The following is a 19,803-nucleotide window of genomic DNA, read 5'->3' as shown; positions in this document are numbered from 1 at the left end:
CCGTCTTGTTGTTTGTTTTCTTGCTAGGTGATGTGGGTGGTGATATGTTGAAGGTTTAACCAACAGTGTATGTTTCCTTAATTTACCACCTAATGGAACCTGATTGTTATCTGTTACATATTGTGGTGCCTACTGTGGTTTCTTATCTTCCAATATTACTTCAACCACTGAATCCTCATCTGATGTAACATTTTCTGCTATAGCCTCCTTAGACTCTACCTATTTTTCTGGTACCTGGCTTGACGTTTGTGTTTGATTGTCGACTATGAAAGGCTCATCATCTAATGTGTAAGTTCCATTAGAGCTTTCTGCTTCTGCCTCCATAGTCTCTGCTTGGGACTTAATGGAAATATCCTGCAATGTAATTTTCTTCTTTCCTGTACCAATAAAATAATTGCTAGGTTTTGTGGTTTTCTCCTTTCTAGTATGCTCGACCATTCGTCCAAGAGTAGTTCTTTTATTACATCAGCATTACATAACCTCAAAAGCCCACTATCAAGTGATTCCCACCATATAACGATGTCATTTCTCAAATAAGAGCCTATTTTTTCCTTCTAACACAACTTGTTGTAGATCTGATATGAAAATATAAGACAATGCAAATAAACCCAAGAAATAACAAGATCTGAATATAGAATAGAAATTGCTTCACTTTATTGATCAAACCCTTACAGTAGGGAAACTCCATACATTCACTCCTTAAGGAAGGAGAGCACTCCACAAACCATATGCCTGTTCATAAAATAATCCTTGACATCTCTCAATGGGGAGTCTCTAGCCTCTATATAGGCCTCATACATAAAATACCATGGGTCATTACCATGGTTCTCTCAATACCATCTATCTAATACCATGGGCATATTACATTATTGCTAACTACTTGTGGTCCCTTACATGATACGATTTAACCACCTTATCTATTACTATGGCCCATCCCATTATTAAATTATTCCCTTGGGAACCTCCATTTGTACCCCATATTATCTTCCCTAGGTATACTACATTAATGTAGTATACCTGGGGGGATAATATGGGGTACAAAGATAGGTACTCGAGGGAATAATGTAATAATGGGATGGGCCATAGTAATAAATAAGGTGGTTAACCCGTGTCATGTAAGGGACCACAAGTAGTTGGAAATAATGTAATAAGCCCATGGTATTAGATAGATGGTATTGAGGGAACCATGGTAATCATCCATGGTATTATATGTATGAGGCCTATATAGAGGCTAGAGACTCCGCATTGAGAGATTTCAAGGATTATTTTATGAACAGGCATATTGCTTGTGGAGTGCTCTCTTTCCTTAAGGAGTGAATGTATGGTGTTGCCCTAGCATAAGGGTTTGATCAATAAAATGAAGAACTCTCTATTCTAAATTTAGATCTTGTTATCTGTTAGGTTTATTTGCATTGTCTTATATTTTCATATTAGGTCGACAACATGTGGTATTAGAGAACTTTCTTGGGCAAAGTGAAGAATATTTTTTTATTCTTATAGGAATTTTTTGGGGCAATGAGTTTGCAGATCATATTTGTATGTTTTGGTGCAATATTTGCAAAATCTAATTGCAGATTAGGATTTTTTGTGAAAAAATAAACCCAAGAAATAACAAGATATAAATATAGAATAGAAATTGCTTCACTTTATTGCTCAAACCCTTATGGTAGGGCAACACCATACATTCACTCCTTAAGGAAGCAGAGCACTCCACAAGCCATATGCATGTTCATAAAATAATACTTGACATCTCTTAATGGGGAGTCTCTAGCCTCTATATAGGCCTCATACATATAATACCATGGGTCATTACCATGGTTCCCTCAATACCATCTATCTAATACCATGGGCTTATTACATTACTACTAACTGCTTGTGGTCGCTTACATAATACGTGTTAACGACCTTATTTATTACTGTGGCCCATCCCATTATTACATTATTCCCTTGGGTACCTCCCTTTTTACCCCATATTATCCCCCCTAGATATACTACATTGGGATGAGGTATCAATCGATTTTATCATAGGTTTACCCAATTATAAATGAAAGAGTGTAATTGTGCTGGTAGTTGATAGACTTACCATGCATGCACACTTTTGTACAGAGATCCCATTTTCACTGGAATTTTTTGGATGGAATCTTTTTTCTTGTCTTGGTACTCAATTAAATCATAGCTCATCTTATTGTCCTCAATCTAAGGGACAAATTGATATAGTGAACAAATGTTTAGAATGATATCTTCATTGCTTTGTATCTGATAAACAAACACAATGGTCAAGTGGTTACCTCTAGCTAAATGGTGGTGTAAGCTTCCTTCCATACTGCAGCAAAAATGACCCCATCTATAGCACTTTATGGATATCATACACTATCCATCACATCATCTTTAAGAAAAAATTATAAGGTTCATGTAGTGGAAGGTCACATCGAGCATCAATAGCACATTCTCCAATTCTTCATGGATAACCTCAATCTGTTGCAGAATCAAACGAAGTAATAGGCAAATCAATATTTCAGTGAAATAATTTTTGATGTAGGCGACTGGGCATTTTTGTAGCTACAACCATACAAACAAAACTCGCTCAAGCAAAATAAGAAGGATAATAAATTATCACCCAAATACTATGGTCCCTAGAAGGTGTTGCAAAATACTTGTACTATGGCATACAAATTGGAGTTGCATGCATCTTCCCGAGTACAACAAGTTTTCCATGTTTCATGCTTAAAGAAGGTTATCGGTGACAAGATCCCAGTTCAAACAGTGTTGCCAAAAAATGACGAAAAATAAAAAATCATATTTGAGCCTAAAGCAGTCGCAGAAACAAGAACTTGACAACTACATAATCAATTAATTTTAGAGAATCTCATTAAGTGGAAGAACTTGCCCACTGAAGATTCCACATACTAGGATGAAAATTTTATATAGAAGCATTTGAAACTACTCAAGCATTGATGACAACACTTTTTTGAAGGAGAGGGGCGTGTTAGGTCCATATAATACTAGTGTATTCCCATTATTTCTATTGTTAGTGTAACCCCCTATTGTTATTGCTGTGCCTATATATCATCCATGTTGTTATTGTTGTGCCACATTGAATCCCATTATTATTATTGTTGTGCCCTTATATTAATAGTTTTATGTAGGATTTAATTATATTGTGATCCCTTAGACGACTACATATACCAAGGAGGTCTTATCATTTGAATCATCCAAGAATTGTTCATTTATGTAATGTAAAGGAGGTTTCCACCTTGAAGAGGATAATTTTCAAGTCATTGATCTATCTTTTATTTTATTTTGTGAGTTGTTTGCATAACACATTTTCATTTTTCCACTCCAAAGTGCATAGTTTTGTGAATTAAATATTTGAACCCTAATCCGTGTGCACTCCATGATCTCCCTTGCATTTGTTAAATAGATTGGGAAGGAACTTGTTGTAATGTCAATTGTTCGAGATACTCAGAGAGGCATGAAACATTATTTCACTTAATTAGTTAATTGCTTTAATCTTTAGAGAGTTAATTAGCGTTATTATCAAATCAAAACATATATCAAAAACACCATTTAAAAATTGCATAATATCAGAGACAATGGATACAATATTCTTAGGCGGAAACCCTTCTGAGACAAAGGTTTTCTTGATCTGGTCATGGCTTCATTAAAGATTTCAGTCGCATGTTGTTCTCCAGACATCAATGAATTATCCCACACACTATCCCATAAAAGCATGTGTGCTTGATAACTCAAACTGATAAAATAAATGGTCGTTATTAGTATATCTTGTACATTTTCTAATATGGTGGATGCTTTTGTTATTATATCTTGTACATTTTCTAATATTAAAAGCCGAAGCTACTTTATCATTTAATGGTGGATGCTTTTGTTAATATCAACAGTTTAATGTGACAACAAATCATAAATAAATGAATTACCAATTTCCTTATTGGGTATAAATACATTCTCATATAACATAAATAAATCTTAGAAATTAATTGCAAAAAATACTTGTAAATTGATTTGGTAATTACATATAATGGAGTAGGATTATAGTTAAATTAAATAAGTTAATTATAAGAAAAAATTTACAATTAAAAAAAATATTTAACCTTAAAAAATAAGGAAATAGCTATTAGAATAGTTATTTAAAATATTGTGTTATTAAAAATGGTATTTAAAAAGAAAATAATTGTAGAAAGATTTACTACATTAATAAGTGAGTTAATTTAGATATTTCTAGTTTCTATTAAGTTTATATACAAAGGGAGAATTCTCTTTAATTATGTATGAGGTTTTTCGTATTACAACATATTAGATATTATTTTCAGGATTAACAGAGTAGAATATGTCACCCGATCGGGGTGTGGCAGGGGAGAAGGGGAGATGACAGACGAGGTGGGTGAGAGGGGATAGGAGGTAGAGGTGCCAGAAGCCAACCCCTTGGACCCAAGGATAGATTGGGTATTGCTATGTGGGGAGACGGGACGGCAGGTGGCGTAGCACACATGATAGGTAGGGAAGAGCAGGGCACTGAGCTAGTACAGGTGTGGCCGAGGATGGAAGAGAGCAATGGAGGCTTGGGGTTAAGTGAGAGGGTGGGAAGACAAATGAAGACAAGTGGCATGGTGTCAGGAAGAAACCCACGTAGGAGCAGCTGGCGACACGAGTGAGGTAATGGAAGGTAGTAATGGAAGGGTCAGGGGAACCTCATTCCAAGGAAATTGAATGAAATATTGGGCGGCGGGAAGAGGAAGAGGGCACATGGGGGGCCATATGGAAGTTAGGTGGGGCAGCTGGACAAAGCAACAAGAGGCAAAGGCAGACGGGAGAGAAGGTAGCTGCATGCAAAGGGAGAAGGAGAAAGAACGTGTAGTGGAAGGTGGTGGACATGGGTTGGAGGACATCGAGAGGATAACGAGCTTCATCGCAAAGCATTGGTATGTTACTCTGGTTTCCTTTCTCGCTTGCATCACAGAAATGAATTATACAGAGGAATTCAAGGAGTGGGCTGAGGGAAGTCAAGACTCAGAATGAGTCAAGACCTGGGTTGTCTGGGATTCTAACCTGGCCAAATGGAGATTCTATGCTTGGAATGTTGCTGGAGTGAGGGGGCTCGGGAAATCTATAGTGTATCTCTGGGTAGATGGGAATCGAGGGAATGAGGCCCGATGGGATGTCCATTGGGAATTCTATAATGGAGAGCATAGGAAGCCTGCCGCTCTGGCCAGGTGGTACCTGAGGCATGGGAAGGAAGAAAGAATCATCATAGGTAGGGAGCCCGAAACCATCATTGCCAAAGCAGCAAGGCTATGGTTAAACTAGCTCCATCTGAGCCCAAGCCTGGCTGACGGCTGCAGGCCTCATGAGATAGCCAGGGGTAAAATTTGGGCAAGGGCACTGAAGAGGAGAGAGTTTTGGACCGGAACCTCAAACGCGACCCTGAATGTTGATAAGGAAACCCAAAATTGGGACTCCTGCAGATTTGCAAATGTGGACCCACATGTTCATGTTTGTTACAGTGGGAATAAATAGAGAGGAGAGGATTCGAGAGGATAAAGCCTGTTAGTCCCAAAGAGGGTAGGGGTAAAACATGGGGAGAAGGAGGGCAACCCCAAGTCTCTAGGCTTGGAGTGAGTGGACAAGCCCGGGGCAGAGAAAATTAAGACCACTCTGTGTAAATGAATTTTGACTGATAAAGAAATTTCTTTTGTTAATGTTTTAGGTATTAAAAAACCCAGGGTGCAACACCTTCTGGAGGTCAAGATCCTATATCGTGCTCAAGCAAGTAAGCCGGTACTGGCAAGTTGCTTGGGAAAAGCAAAACAACACAGGAATTATGACAATATTACAAAAGAGGGGAAAGAGGCGGGTAAAAGGGGAACCAGGGGAACAAGAAGGCAAGGAAAGGAACAAAGGGGGGGAAAGAAACCTGCAATAGATGTCCTAATGAAAGAGGCATAAGGATTGGAAAGGGGCACATGCAAACCCTCATAAACACGTATATGGCTAGTAATCTGCCAAAGGTAAGAGCTCAAATTGCAGAGTGGGAGAGGGAACTTAATGACAACATAACCAATCAAGACATAGAGACAAAAGAATGGGAAGCTATGGTGAAAGATCCAGGGAACACTAGAGGTCGAAACACATTGTTTCGGCAAACAATCTAGCAATACTAGGTTATGAAGAACATAGTGGCCCGAGTGGTGACATTATATAAGGAATAGGAGGTACAGGAGGAGGCCCAAAAAATGGAGCCCAACATGAAGGATCTTCGTGGAGAAATTTTTGCAGTGTAGATACAATAGTACAAAAGCAATCTCGCACTGAACAGGATCGAACAAAGAATACATGATATGAAGATGAGCGAAATCCCGGGGTCCAGTGTGAAAGCCCCAACCCCGATGGACTCATTTTAACGATTGAAATAGGTCTCTCATCAGAATTTTGTTATATGTCGGTTAGCCTTTAATTTTCTAAGTTGATGTTAATAGTAGGTAGAAAAGCTAATGTTTCCTGGATGGTGTTGAAAAACTTATTTAAATTTTGGACAGCATTTAACGCAGACAGGTGTTCAACATGGTTTCCTACGGGCAGGTTGAGCCCACCTATAATTTTTGTTAAAGACATTACTATGGTCTGATAATATTAATAGAGAAATTACTACCAATATTACACAAAAAAACAGAGTAGAATATATCATTCAAATGTGGGATATCTAAATGAATAATTTGTAGGGCATAATCGTTACTAAGGTTTTGCAAATGGGGTAGCAACCTAAGTGGGCTTGAATGTGGGGAAAAATAAAAACTTAAGTGTGCTTGAGTCAAAGGAGTCTTGGGATGGGAGACATATCAGGATATTTTAGTTATCAGGTGCAAGCCCTAGAGGTGATGATTAATGTTATTTGATTTATTTTAGTTATCAGCTACAGGCTTTAGAGGTGATGATTGATGTTATGCAATTCGTCTTTGAATTAAACTTATAATTAAAATCGAATTCTATTATCATAGTGGCTTGTAAATAGTTAATTAGGTTTAATTGACTTAATTAGCTTAGGAAATTCGAGTTGGAAGTCTTTATGTAGTGATTTATATGTTCTCCCTACTTTTTAGGGGTCCATTATGCATTTAATTGAGTTGTAATTAGATAACTCAGTTTATCGAGTTATGGTCAATTAAATTAGTTCTAAGTGTTTGTGGAACTAATAGTGGACTAACAGTCAATTGGTTCACTGGTGCATCGACAAGTGTTACTCCAATTAACTGAAGATTCCCTCATGAGAAACTCATGCATGTCAGTTCAGGGAAAGACCCACTTGAAACTAGAGTGCATGGACAATGTACTATTAGTTGTATGATTTACTAAGTTGTAAATGTCATGCATGCAATCAAAGAATGACGTATGTTTGGATTGCACAATTTTGGAAACATGAATTCCCTTTAAATACATGTTATTCATCCTAGTAATTGTGCAAGGAAATAGGGGCTTAGTAGGAAGTGGAAATTGGCTAAGTGTTGGCTAATATCGGGCTTGTGAGGCAGAGAATTGAACATACTTGTGTGGAATTGTTCTTATGAGAACAAGCTTTTTATCTTCACTCATATTTATGATTTAATGCAATACATGTAGGTGGGGTTTTAAGTTGTGGCTTCTCCTAGGAAAACTTATTTTGTTATGTACCATTGATTTGTCTTCTTCTTGTTCATTCTGTTTTCATTGCTCTATTTGCTCCAGCTGGTTGAAAGTAGAAGTAGACTCTTGCCCTGTGCTTTAGTAAATTGCATGAGCTTGTAAATCTATGAGAAATTTTACATGGTATCAGAGTTGAATAAAAAATACTAGAAGTGATTTCGAAGTTTTGAGTTCTGGGTTACAAGTGAAATTCGAATTTGCAATACATACTTCAAATGAAATTCTATAGTTTGCGACTCAAGTATTCCTTGGAAGGCAGCTCAAATTATATAGCCTTGAGGGATAGAATGGAGGTTATTCTAGAGGATAATGTCTTGATGGAATTCATTGATCAATACATTCCTAAGATAGAAACATCGAATACACAGAATGTCACTGAATGTAAGAAGTATGTGGTAAAGGCAAGGCGGATAATCCTTGAGGGAGTTCAAGACCACATTGTCTCAAGTCTCCATGGCAAGGAAACTTCCTATGCTATGTGGAAAGCATTGACAGACTTGTATCAAAAAAAAAATGACGAAAGGAAATTGGCATTGAAGAATGAACTATGAAAAATCAAAATGGAGAATGGCGAGACTATTCCAAAATACTTGACCAAGTTCACTCAATGTCGTGATGAACATGGAAGTGTTGGAATCACGGTCACAGAGGATGACATGGTGAGTCTTTCTCTTTTGGGACTCCCAAGGATTTGGCATAGTTATCAATACTTTGTAAATGTTCCAGAGAAGCTCCCAGATTGGGAATGCATATGGTCGAATTTGATGGACGAGGAACACTAGGGATGGCTCTTCATCAAAGACTAATGACGAAGAGAATTGTGCCTTAGCGACTAAGGCGAAGAAGAGGAAAGGGAAACCTTCCCATTCAAAATGAAATTATTTCCATGGAGATAAGAATAAGTACATGATGAAAGTTAAGTGCTTTCATTGTCATGAGCTGGTCCATTTTGCTACAAATTGTCCACTCAAGAAGTCCAAGAAGAAGTCCTTAGGAGGAGCGACAGGTGAGGCTTTGGCCTCTCAATTCAAATTTGAATTTCCCTCATTGCATGCATGATGTCATCAATGATGGGAAGTGTATGGTACTTAGACATTGGGGCTTCATTCAACATCACTGGTGACAAGGAGTTATTCAATAACCTTGAGGAGAAATATCTCTAGATGAATATTGAGATGGGTGACAACATAAGGTATCGTGCTACTCGATTGGGCATGGTTACTTTTCAAAGGGAGCATGGGGCTCCACTAACCTTGAAGAATGCTATGTATGTTCGTGAGCTGAATAAGAACTTGGTATCCATTTCCATGCTTGAGGATAGAGGCTATGATGTCATTTTCTCGAAAGTAAAGGTGTTCCTTCAACAAATAACCACAGGTCAAGTAAAGAAGATAGGGATTCAGGTGAAGAATATGTATAAGTGGGAGGTAGAGGATTGTGCTACTTTGAGCATGAAAGTACAAATGGTGCAGAGTCGAGATGTTGGTAAGTTATGAAACAAGCGATTGGCTCACTTGCATCATGGTTCTTTGAAGATCATGGAGAAGATCTCCATCAGTTTTCCAAAAGGTACATTAGAGCAAGTTGATACATGCAAGGGGTTTACTTTGGGTAAATACACTATGTCTTCCTTTCATTACAGAGATAGTCGAGCAGACGCTATTCTAGAGCAAGTCCATTCAGATGTCTATGGACCATCCCTGAAAGCATCCACAATGAAAAATATGTATTGTGTTATATTTGTTGATTACTTTTCGTGAAAATGCTGGATCTTTTTCATGCAGAAAAAGGATCAAACCTTCACAAAGTTTTCTGACTTTAAAGAATTGGTGGAAAAGGTGTCGGGAAAGAAGGTTAAAGCTCTCTATAGTGATAATGTTGGCGAGTATGTCTCGAATGAGTTTAAGAACTTTTGTGCAGCGGAAGGCATTAAACGAGAGTTGACGACACCCAATAACCCTTAGCAAAATTGAGTGGCGAAGAGGAAGAACTGAAGCACGGTAGTGGTAGCGATGGAAATGTTGCATGATCAGGGTCTCCCACAACGCTTGTGGGTTGAGGCATGCCACATAATGGTTTATGTTGAGAACCGTAGCCTACATCATATACTTTGGATGAAGACACCAGAGGAGGCTTATATTAGTAAGAGGCCAAATGTTGGTCACTTCAGCATTTTTGCGTCATCGGTATATTTCCATGTGATCAAAGATGAATAGAATAATATTGATCCAATAACAAAGTTGGGGATATTTGTGGGGTACACTAATGCACCTCACAACTATCGGTTGTACTTTCTAACCAACATGATGACAAGGGTTTGCAGGGATGTCATATTCGATGAGGAGAAGTCCATGTGAGTTTTCCTTGAGAGGGAGCTTCAACTACTTGCAGTTGAAGAGATTTTAGCTCCTAATGTTGAGGAGCCTCATATTGATGTGGAGCAGCCACATGTAGAGGATCCAGGAGTGTAGACATCCACTTATGAAGAGTCTTCTAGAGATGGGAGAAAATACACCACAGAGGCAAATAGATTGTTGTTGGATGCTGGAGAGAATATGGGAGCACCCACATCATAATGCAAACAAAGGAGGTCACCTAACAAGTGCACTAGATGCATGGCTCTTATGAGTGGATCTATTGTGACAAATCCATCTTCCTTTGAATAAGTAATGCAACAATTGATTTGGATTGATGCCATGGTGTACGTGTATGACTCCATAGTTCATAACAAAGTTTGGAATGTGGTCTCGACGCAAGAGGATAAGTCTGTGGTGAGATCTCATTGGATTTACGGGGTAAAGCAAGCTGCATATGGTAGTGTCAAGCATAAATCTAGATTTTTGGGGCCCATGGATTTTCATAGTTAGAAGGGATTGACTATGATGAGACATTTTCTCTTGTTGCAAGGTACTCATCAATTAGGTCTATATTGGCACTATCAGGGCAGATGTCTTGGAAGATATATCATATGGATGTGAAGACAACCTTCCTTAATGGAACAATTGAGGAAAAGGTGTACATAGACGAGCCTGAATGTTTTGAAACCTTCGATTGTGAGTCGCATTTGTGATAGCTCAAGAGATCATTGTATGGGCTGAAGCAAGCCCCTCGTGCTTGGTACACTATGATAGACAACTACTTCACCATGTTGGGCTTCATGAAGAGTGAAGAAAATGTGAACTTGTACCACATAATGGTGGAAGGTAAACTATTGATCATTTTAATTTATGTTCATCATCTCATACTGACATATGATGATCAATTAATCAAATATTGGAAGGAGGACCTGGTAAGAGAGTTTGAGATGAAGGAATTTGGTCTCATGCATTACTTTCTGGTCATGGAACTATAACAGGACGATGGCGAGATGTTTGTGTCTAAAGGAAAGTATGACAACGAGATACTCAGGATTTCCACATGGAGAGATGCAAGCCTATGGTGACTCCTCTAATTGTTAACTAGAGGAAGGAAGATGCTACTTCGGGAGAGGTAGTGGAAGATATTGTTTATAGCTAGCTTGTGGGTTCACTCATGTACTTGGTGAGCACAAGGTCAAACTTATGCTATGAAGTTAACCAGCTTAATCAAGCGATGGTTAGGCCTACCAAGCTGTATTGGAAGATGACAAAGCATGTATTAAGATACCTTGAGGGCACTACATAGTACAAACTATGGTACAAATGGACAGAGGGAGTGAAGGTTCAAGGCTTCACTAATGCAGATTGGACATGGACTCCATTAGATAGGAAGATAATGTCAAGAGGTATTTTCAGTATTGGGTCAACAGTAGTTTCTTCGTATGGTAGGAAGCAAGGATCGGTTGCACTTAGTTCGGCAGAGGTAGAGTACATGGCTACAAGTTGGGTAGTGTGTGAGGCCATCTAGATGAGGGAGATCCTAGTTGGTATGTTTTGTCAGTAGATGGATGTGATAATGATTTACTACGATAATCATAGTTGTATCAAACTCTATGAAAATCCAGTTTTTCATGATAGGTCCAAGCACATTGATATATGATATTAGCATCTCAGAGATTGCGTATTGAGGTGGATCGTGTTGTTAGAGTACATTCCCATAGAGGAGAAAGATTTTGACATTTCGACAAAGGAATTGTCAAGTTGTTAATTCTTTTTTCATAAAGACAGGATCGAGGTAGTTGATAATCCCTTTCTTGTTGAGAGGGAGTGTTGAGAAATGGTGACAAGAAATTCCAGTTTAATTTGTCCTTGAATTAAATTAAGAATTAAAATTGCATTAGATTCTCATAACAACTTGTAAATAGTTAATTAGGTTTAATTGAATTAATTAGCTTAGGAATTTCGACTTGGAATTCTTTCTGTATTCATGGATATGTTCTCCCTAAATTTTAGGAGTCCAGTATGAGTTTAAATTAAGTTGTAATTAGATAACTCATTTTACTGAGTTATGGTTATTTAAATTAGTTATAACTATTTTTGGAACTAACAGAGGACTAACAGTCACTTAGTGCACTGGAACATCCACAAGTGTTACTCTTGTTAAGTGAAGATACACTCATGAGAAACTCATGCATGTCAGTTCAAAGATAGACCCAGCTGAGACTAGAGTGCAGGGACAATGTACAATCAGTTGTATGATTTACTAAGTTGTAAGTATCATGCATGCAACTAGAGAAGGACCTATGTTTGAATTGCACATTTTTGGAAGCATGAATTCCCTTTAAATAGAGGTTATTCATCCTAGGAATTACGCAAGGAAATGGGGTCTTGGAAGGCAGTGGAAATTGGCTAAGTGTTGGCTAATACTAGGCTTGTGAGGCAGAGAGTTGAGCATACTTCAGCGGAACTTCTCTTGTGAGAACAAGCTTTTATCTTCACTCATATTTTTGGTTTAATGCAATACAGATAGGTGGGGTTTTGAGCAGTGGCTTTCCCCATGAAAAATTATTGTGTTATGTGCCATTGATTTGTCTTCTTCTTGTTCATATTGTTTTCATCGATATATTGGCTTCTATTGGTTGAAAGTAGAAGAAGATTTGTGTCTTGTGCTTTATGAAATTTTACGAGCTTGTGAATCTACAGGAAATTCTTCATTATCAATCACACTTTACACCCCTATGAGAATCATTTGATGCAATGAGTGTTATACGGGTATTTTAAATCATGAAACATTTGGTCACTTGATACTAATACTCATCCATATGATCATACTTTAATGACTTAATCTACGCAATTAATCATGAAAATGATATCTAATATGTTGCATTGTGAAAGCCCCGTGTTTATGTTAGAAATACTAAGAGGGGGTTGAATCAATATTCTACTTAATTATTTATTTATCTTAATGTTAAAAGAATTAACTAGTATCAATATCAGATCAAAATATAAATCAAAAACACCATTAAAAAATGCACAATACCAAAGACAGTAGACACAATATTTTTAGTTGGACAACTTCCGAGAGAAAACCCACCAAGCACTTCTTAACATCTATCTTCAATAATTTATAACACTAGGAAGCTCCAACATTCAAGTTTTCAGCATCAACTGAAGGAGGCTACAACCCCTTGATTTATAGGCTCCAACCTCAAGGAACCTCCAACTTCCTAATCTACTAGCTTTAATTGGAAGTACGCTCCAATGCCCTCACTTACAGGCTCCAACCTAAAGAAAGATCCAACTCCCTGATCTACCTACTCCAACTGGAAGGATGCTTAACACCATGGTTTTATCAGCTCGAAATGAAATGACACTCCAATGCCCTATGCATGCTCCAAGTTTCCCTAGCACCACCATGCCACCCTGAAGTGCTCTCATCCTGCAACTTGAAGGAGACTCCACTCTCTTGGCTTTTACCACCCTTCCACCTTGTTCAACAAACAAACCATGTTTCATATATTTTTAGATTGGATCTAGTTTTGCTCTAAATAAATATATAAAAAGTTATAATACAATTTATTGTGATTCAAATAAATTTTTGGTCAATCTATACATCAAACCCTAGCTTCAATCAAATTTTCTTCTGCTCAAGTCATGTCAAATGATATCAAACATTCTAGCAACTGTCAAGCCTTTGTAATACATATATCATACATATTCTTAGCAATAATAAACATTATTAAGCTCAACAACCATTTTTGTATAAAAAACTAATATTCAAAAAGGCTCATGTGTATCAAGTCAAACACTAGTGGTCTATTTACTCAACATAATATGCCAATGCATGCTTCAAATATACAGTGAGTTTCAAATTTATCCAAGGCTACAATTATAGTTCTGGAAAACTAAAATCCCTAGATAATGTACCTTAGATGAAAAAAATATTCTTTCACAACAAAAACTGACCTTTTCCTTAAAATGTTTTCACTACTGCTCTGACTTGTACCTTCTCTACTCACATTTACTAATTCTTCTTCCTATATTGTGGATGAAGCCTCTTCTCCAGAAGTCTAAACTTAATTAATAAGGTTCGTTCAAATGATATCATCATGCACTAAATAACATTACAAGAACTTCAGTGTCAGTTACAAAATATTGCAAGAGATGGGACGACTTATGATTCCAACCAAGAATACACTACAATTTGACATTGTCTTGTAACTATGTCTCAAAATTGTGGAACATAGATGCTACTTTAGAGTTATAGTACTGCACCCTCAACAAAAACCTTGGATAGTCCTTAAGACTAAGAGAAATCAACAAATAAGTGACTCAATGATGTGATATAAATCAGATTAGATATGGTCTTGGAAAACACAATTTCTACAAGTGTATTAAGTATTGTCAAGTTTCTTTTCTAATTAGCTAATCATTCCACCTTAGAATACAATGAAAATCACCATCAAAATAGCAAATAAAATGCTCCGATAAATACTAGTGTATAAACAAGTTCAACTTGAAACAATGTCATGAAAATATGCATCAGAGCAGACATAGTGAGGTGAAAAATATTCTTCAAAACTATATTTAGAGAATAAAATTATATTAAACCCTAATTCCTTCAAATATTGCGTGAAAATTATGACAAATAAGTTATAATAAGTTAGATTCATTATGCCTTAGATCAACATCTTACCTTTGTCCATACGATGGTTTAAATGGGTCAATTTACGGATTACAAAGATAGACCAATTTTTTTCCTTGAAAATAAATAATATACTCTTCAGATATGTTTAATCAAACTTCAGTGTAATGTGTTTGAAGCCCTACTAGAGAAGCTCCAACATCCAATTTTTCAAAATCAACTGAAGGAGGCTACAACCCTCTGATTTATAGGCTCCAACCTGAAGGAACCTCCAACTTCCTGATCTACTTGCTCCAATTGCAAGTATGCTCCAATGCCCTCACTTACAGGCTCCAACCTAAAGGAAGATCCAACTCCCTGATTTACTAACTCCCACTAGAAGGATGCTTAATACCATGGTTTTATCAGCTTGAAATGAAATGATACTCCAATGCCCTATGCATGATCCAAGTTTCCCTAGCACCACCTTGCCACCCTAAAGTGCTCTCATGCTCAAACCTGAAGGAGAATCCACTCTCTTGGCATCCACCACCCTGCCACCTTGTTCATCAAACGGACCATGTTTCATATATTTTGAGATTGGATCTAGTTTTTCTTTAAATAAATACATAAAAACCTGTAATACAATTTATTGTCATTCAAATATATTTCTGGTCAATCTATACATCAAATCCTAGCTTCAGTCAAATTTACTTCTACTCAATTCATGTCAACTGATATCAAACATTCTAGCAATTGTGAAACCTTTGTTATAGAAATATCATACATATTCTTAGCAATACTAAACATTATTAAGCTCAACAGCCATTTTTGTATAAAAAACTAAGATTCAAAAAGGGTCATGTGTATCAAATCAAACGTTAGTGACTTGTTTACTCAACATATTCTGCGAACACATGCTTCAAATATACAGTGAGTTCCATATTTATTCAAGGCTACAATTATAATTACGAAAAGATGAAATCCCTAGATAATGTACCTTAGATGCAAAAATGTGCTTTCTCAACAAACACTGACCTTTTCCTTAAGATGTTTTCACTACTACTCTAACTTGTACCTTCTCTGCTCACATATACTAATGCTTCTTCCCTTATTGTGGATGAAGCTTGTTCTCCATAAGTTTGAACTCAGTTAATAAGGTTCATTCAAATCAAAATCATCATGCACTAAATAACATTACAGGAACTTCAATGTCAGTTATTGAATATGGAAAGAGATGGGATGATTGATTATTCCAACAAAGAATACACTACAATTTGACATTGTCTTGCAATTATGTCTAAAATTTGTGGAACATAGATGCTGCTTTAGAGTTATAATATTTCACCCTCTAGAAAAACCCTAGATAGTCCTTAAGACTGAGAGAACTCAACAAATAAGTGACTCAATGATGTGTTATAAATCAAATTAGATATGGTCTCGGAAAACACAACTTCTACAAGTGCCTTAAGTACTGTCAAGTTTATTTTCTAATCGGGGAACCAATCAACCTTAGAATACAATGAAAATCACCATCAAAATAGAAAACAAAATGCCCCAATAAATACTAGCGTACAAACAAGTTCAGCTTGAAATAATATCATGAAAATATGCATCAGAGGAGACCTTGTGAGGTGAAACATATTCTTCAAAACTATACATACAACATAAAATTATATTAAACCCCAATAACTTCAAATATTGTGTGAAAATTACGACAAAGAAATTACAATAGGATAGATTCATTATGCCTCATATCAACATCTTACCTTTGTCCATACGCCGACCTAAACATGTCAATTTAGGGATTACAAAGATATACCAATTTTTTCCTTGAAAATAAAGAATATACTCTTTAGGTAATTTAATGAGACTCAGGTCTAATGTGTTTGAAGCCCTACTAGATAAAACTATGTAATTTCATAGTTTCATTTTCAATGGGCTCAGACTTGACATGACTTGTTCCATATTTCACATAGGTCTCATCCTGAACACATGTAACCTTAACAAATCTTAGTCATCTCTCTTTGAAGCATGTTAGTATTGATAAGAAGATAGGCATTTAAGATAGGTTGTACAATGTTCTTCTCTAGACCTTAAGTATGCCAATGTCAATGCCCTAAGAGGGATGAAAACCTAAGAAATTTCCAGCAAAACAATAGGCAGAGATATCACTTGAAGATGATTGATATTTGTTTGGGAAAGAGGTTGGAAATTATTTTGTAGTGACCTTGAACGCCTCTTCAAGCCTTATATGTGGAGTTTGAATAACCTCATACCTTCTCGAAAAGGAGTCTTCATTTTTCTCTCACTAGGCCAAAATGTTCTTTTGTGAGTATCCTTTGATCTCTTCATAAAATATCTCATAGATATGCCTCAAAGGAGGGTGAAAATGCTCAGAAAATTTCTCTTGATTGGCACCCAAACTTCATTAGAAACACCTGGAAAAGTATATTCAAGGCCCAACGAATCCCATACCTAAGAGATATAGCAATTACACTCAACAAACCTTCATGAATTGACCTCTACTCAGATATTCTTGACTAAACTAGCCGAAATTCTAGAGAGAATGATTTCTAAAGATATGCATCTTAATTATTACTCTTTGGAGGAGGGATCAATCCACTTATTTACAGATATGAAGGAGAGATCATTCATGGGTCTAAATTAATCAAGGAGGGAAAATTTAATTTTGAAAATTCAAATTTCACAACCCAAAACCCCTTCTTCAATTTAGGTTGACTTTCACTTAGATTTGAATTTAAATTTTGATCCCCTCTTGAAGTAAATTTTTCCATAACAATATTTATTTAATTATTCAATGAAATTTCCTCTTGACTGCATAATTTTGAGAAAATTCTCTAGTCAATCACAAGATGCAAGATCATCTCCCTTTTGTGATTTTGACCACAAGAGTGAGACATCAACTTTTATTTGGAATATCTCTAAAACTATGAGGAGTCTCATGATGAGCCATATATCGTTCGGATTGACATGACAAGGAGAATCGATTAATGATGATATCGATCCTAAATAGATTGATCTTATCAACGAAATTCCTCATCAATTGTGGGGCATCAAGGGCTTCCCAGGGCTTATTTACCATTTTACCCTCAATCAATTCAATCTAGAGAAAATATTAAGAGAGTTCAAGGACTGATGTTGGAATCGATGAAAACATCATTCAAAAATCTTGCCCTTTTTCATTGATGGAAACAAACATACTCCCCCTATGATCACTACCCCCATCGATTGCATGCCTCTGATCATCCTAATTTGTTTTATCTCCCCCTTTGACATTAATGGGCAATGGTTACTCCCCCTAACAAAATATATTCCTCTAAGTTCTTGCAAAATTCCTATATTCCTTTAACTACTTATATACCCCTGACATGTGATGCTTCTCATGGCTTGTTAAGCATCAATAACAGTGACTCCTTTTGCAACTTTTCTAATGAATTTTCCTACCAAAGCTTCTACTCCACCAAAAAGACCCCTAATGTGGAATGTTGCTTTGACAAATTTTTCCATCTACCAACCTATCAAAGGATTTATCTTCAAATACACACCTATTTCTCCATAGACTCCGCATCTTCAAAATTCACAACATAGCAAGTCATCAAGCTCAGTCATTTAGAATGATACATGAACCTGTGTTGCTTTAGGATCATCATCATGAATCTCAATTTATTCCCCACCTATAGATTCATCATGGTCTTGTGTATTTTCAATTCCTAAAATCATGTCCTTTCATATTTATTTAATTATCTCTTCTTCTTGTTCTTCTCTCCTTCTTCAAATGTTCTTGTCCCTAAACATGGTGTTTTCTCTCATGGATGTTGGATGTGGAGCATGATTGTTCAGAGGTCTTTGTTTCAGCGATATCTATACCCTAGGAATTTTGTACACCCCTCCACGTGGGGGGTGCAAGGCGGACTTGTCCCCCCCGTAGGGGTTCGGGGGGGTTGATCCCCCCTAGCTAGGGGGTCTAGGGGCCAGCAGTCCCCCGGCAGGGGTTCAGAGGCAATGCTCCCAAAGCTAAAAACAAATGTAAAATTGCCTTATAAAAGTATAGTAATTTCTAGTCAATCTAGGCCATTCATTAGGCGGATGATCTGATGGTAGAACTTATGTTTAGTTTAGGGTTTTTTTCCCTAGAAGGCAACCCCTCTCTTCATATGAGGGCATTGTATTGAGGCTGGATGATAGATGTGTATTCTCTGAGCGAGAAGTAGAGAGATGAGACTGTGAGAGAAAACAAAGGATATTACAGCGGATCTCTTGTAGGTTGTGTCTCTTCATTTTTCTAGATAATATAAAGGAAGGACTGGTTGTTCGGGGTGGACATAGCCAAACTGGGTGAACCACGTATATCTGTGTCTCTCTTGTTTTATGTGTTTTCTGTGTTTATATTTCTGCAATATTTTATGTGTTCCATTGCTCCATAATATATAATTTTCTAACAATGGAAGTATTCAACATTCTTCTATAGTCACAAGCCATATGACCACATTTGGGGAAATTGAATCATTCTACATGATAACTGAATGGCGGTGCAACTAGGCATATGCCTTGTGTTCTTGCAAACTTACTTGTAGGGTTTTGATAGTTCCTTTGTGTTGAAAGTGCTGGACTTGCCAACGTTCAAGGGATCACCCCGGTATGAAGTCCCAACTAGACCTCACACTGTTTGGTGTGGGAGTGCCATCCAGTATGATGGTCCGGTTGCCATTATCTTAAATATTTTCCTCAGCTCTTGCTTGTCAGCACAGGAGAGTGGTATGTTTTGTCTTCAAGTAGTGAGGATCACTTGCTTGGTGATTGCTAGTGTTACTTGTGTCAATGGTTCTTTCACTATAGAGGGAGATGGTGGGAGTGAGTCCGAAGTTGGGAGGGTGGAATCCACAACTCTGTTAGAAACACACAACACAACAGGATGTGCACAACTTCCAGAAGAGCAGTCCACACGGATGTGGTAGTCACAACACATAAGGAAAGATAACACGTACAACACACAGTGGAGGAGTCTGCACGAGTGTGATGGTTTTTATAAAAGGTTTAAGTGAAAGGTCTATCTGATGTCCAGGGAGGTAACCAACATAGGTGGCACAACATTAACAGCTCATACAA

Source organism: Pinus tabuliformis, chromosome 7 (genome assembly GCF_031772625.1).
Source record: "Pinus tabuliformis cultivar Carrire ecotype Pingquan chromosome 7, CPIR1, whole genome shotgun sequence".
NCBI classification, from domain to species: Eukaryota; Viridiplantae; Streptophyta; class Pinopsida; order Pinales; family Pinaceae; genus Pinus; species Pinus tabuliformis.
This window is presented reverse-complemented; position numbering follows the sequence as displayed.